This window comes from Carettochelys insculpta, chromosome 22, assembly GCF_033958435.1.
Source record: "Carettochelys insculpta isolate YL-2023 chromosome 22, ASM3395843v1, whole genome shotgun sequence".
NCBI lineage: Eukaryota > Metazoa > Chordata > Testudines > Carettochelyidae > Carettochelys > Carettochelys insculpta.
This window is the reverse complement of record NC_134158.1, coordinates 9,575,064-9,578,290: the sequence shown is the minus strand read 5'-3', so window position 1 is coordinate 9,578,290 and position 3,227 is coordinate 9,575,064. Positions and strand designations below refer to the sequence as shown.

The 3,227-nt window shown below is 60.8% G+C and overlaps 1 pseudogene; it reads right to left on the bottom strand.

Moving 5' to 3' along the window:
* Window positions 1–1,281: 1,281 nt before the first annotated feature.
* On the bottom strand, window positions 1,282–2,775 carry LOC142024847 (acetylcholinesterase pseudogene; annotated as a pseudogene).
* Window positions 2,776–3,227: the final 452 nt, after the last annotated feature.

Here is a 3,227-nt window from a genome sequence, read left to right as displayed (position 1 = left end):
CGGCCCCTGGACCGCCAGCGGCTCCATGCCAATGCGGACAAAGTTCTGCTCCACGACGTCGAAGCGGGGCCACTGCCCTTTGCTGTCCCCTGTCCCTGTGGGGCTCCTGAGGGGACAGTCAGCAGGCCCCGGATTGGTTAGCACCACGCCCACGTACTCCCACATGCTCTCGCTGGTGCCTGACCTCCCGGTCCCAGGGGTCAAGCATCGCCCAGTTAGTGCCTTTCCAAAACACCTGTCGCCCTTTGTTGGTCCCACTGAGAGTGAAGATACAGGCTGCCCTCAGTCAAGATGGCTGCTGCCTCCCGTTCTGAGCACATGTAAGGATGCATCAGGTTGCCCTTTACAAAGATGGCTGCTATGGCCTCTCCTGGAAATGAAAGCCACAGGCTGCCCTCAGTTAAGATGGCGGCTGTCTCCTATATTCCTCACATGAAGTGATGCTACAGGTTGCCCTTTTCAAAGATGGCTTCTATCACCAGTTCTGGGAATTGAAGCCACAGGCTGCCCTCAGTTAAGATGGCTACTGTCTCCTTCCCCCCCCCCCCCCACTAGATGGCATGGTTGCCCTCAGTAAATATGGCTGCTGTCACCCGTCCACCTCACAAAGGTGGTGCCTCAGGTGGCCCTTTATAAAGATGGTAGTTGTCTCCAGTTCTGGAAATTGAAGCCGCAGGCTGCCCTCGGTTATGAAGGCTGCCATGGGCCCACCACTCTTGTTTAAAGCAAGACGGCCCCTAGGAACAATGACCATGATCTACGCCTGGGCCTACGCGTGAAAATCGGGCCACCGTAGCTGACCGTGTAAGCTGTAGTGACCCCTCTCCCAGTGTAGCTGGAGGATGGAGGGTGGAAGGATGCTGCGGTGGATGCGGTGACCATGGCTTGGGGTGTTGGCCATGTCTACACAGGAGGATGTAGCTATGGTTCAGTGGCCACATCCAGATAGTCTCTGCAGGGGAGACATCCCTTGGGTTAGCATGAAAGGGCTGGGAAAGGCCAGGCAGGGCTTTGCGATTATCACCTGCCACCTAAAAAACTTATTTCCTTGAATGAGAACTGGGAAGCCCCTCGGATTGCCAATCTCCTGGGGAGGGAAGAAGGACCACGGAGGTCCAAATTTTACCTCCCTGACATCTGTGCCGTTCCGGATCAAGGACTTTCACCAAACAGGCGATCTCTTTTTCAGAGGGACCCGTCCATGGCCATGGCCTTGAACTGGGTCTTCTTGGCAGCTTTGGGATCCGGCTCAGGGGCACAAGAGGATTCTGGGAGATTGGCTTACCCGGTCCTGGCGAACTCCGCCCAGTATCCCATCACCCGGCGGCTCAGCGTCTCCTCGGCTGCCGTGTTGGTGCGGTTGGCTCCTCCTACGGACACCAGGGTCCCCAGGGTGAAGAGAAGATCGGAGCTGTGGGGCACCCCGGTCCACGCAGCCGACGACAAGAGGCTGCTGCGGTGGGTGAAGTAGTAGGTGTACACGGGGCTGCCGGCCGCTGCTTCTCGCGTGGCCATCTGGGTGACGGGGCACACCACAAAGACATCTCCGAGGATCTGTTCCATAGCCCACCGGTACCGTCCCTCCCCCTGGGCCACCCCCTCTTGGCTGTACAGCACTGCCACAGCCTGGACCGCGTCTTCTGGGGCCTCGGGCACCAGCAGCCTCACCAGCTGCAGCAGCTCATCCCAGCCCATGGAGCTGGCGTTCTCCGGGTTGAGGCCAGGGACGGCGCTTCCGAGCAAGTAGGAGCCTTCGTTGGCGGTGACGCCCATCAGGAGGGGTATGCTCTGGGACTGCCTGTCTTGGAGGAGCCTCGGCGGCGTGTCAGGGAGGAAATCCCCATCTGGCGTTGGCACAAAAGGTATCTGTGCCGCGTCCAGGCCTTGCGAGACGGAGAACTCCACCTTGGGGAACTCCTCGGGTTCCTTGCCCAGCAGGCAGCCCACCAGGGCGGTATTGTTGCCTCGAGGGCAGCCCATCAGCTGGGCCAGCCTCCGGCCTCGCTCCTGGGACTTCGCGGCTGACACCCAAGCCCACGGGGCCACGGCGGCTCCGCTCTGCAGCACGGCCCGGGCGATCAGCTGGCGGCTCTTCGGGGAGAGGAGGTGGAAGCCGACCGAGGCGGCCCCGGCGCTCTGGCCGAAGAGCATCAAGCGGGCCGGGTCCCCGCCGAAGGCGGCCGCATTGTCCCACAGCCAGCGCAGGGCCAGCTGTTGATCCCACAGGCCAGCGTTGCCTGGAGCGTCCGGGGGCAGGGAGAGGAAGCCCAGGGCCCCCAGCCGGTAGTTCATGGAGGCCACGATCACCTTTTCAGTGGCGGCTAAAAAGCGGCCACTGTGGAGGTCCACAGAGGTGGCGCCCATATAAAACCCCCCACCGTGGATCCAGACAAGGACGGGGACCGGCTCAGGGGGCCGGGGATGGGGCACCCAGACGTTGAGGAAGAGGCAGTTCTCAGACTGCGGCGTTTTGACAAAGAACATTTCGGCATCGGGGTAGCCGGTGAGCAGAGGCTGGTGGCAGGCATGGCCGAAGCTGGTGGCCTCCAGGACGTGGCTCCAGACCTGGTGGGGAACTGGCTTCTGGAAACGCAAGGCTCCCACGGGGGGCTCGGCGTAGGGCACCCCCAGGAAGGCCATGACGGTGCTGGAGCCGGCCAGGAGGTGTTTTCCCCGGATGGGGCCGCTGGTGGTGAGCACCACGGTGTCTTCTTTGGTGCCGGAGCTGGAGCCCAGCAGGGAGAGGAGCAACAGGCAGGGGAGAGATCCCAGCATGGCAGCAGCTGGAAGGGAAAGGTTGGAGGGAACAGTGTAACGAGCTATGTCAGTCCCCCACACGTGCCATATGTTTTAGAGTTTGTCTGTCTGTGGATGTGCCTGTCTGTCTGTCCATCCACCCCTCTGTCCATCCAAGAGCTCCTCCTAAATGGTAAGACTCCCAGACTGGGTAGGCAGGTTCTTCTTACCATAACTTAAAGCCTTCCCAGGCCAGTCTGGAGCTCTGGCTACTTGGCTGCGCCCTGGTCCAGGAAGCAGCCTTTCCAAGAGGAAAAGAGCACCGAGTTTGAAACCTCCCTGCTGGCAGCTGTAGTGCGAAACCAGAGACACCCGGTCCTCCAGCAGCTAGAAAGGCCCGGAGGGTGTGTGTGTGTTGGAAAGGGTTGATCAAGGCCCAGCAAGTTGAAATAAAAGGACTTGCTGGCTGCGGTCAGCTCACAGGGCCAAGG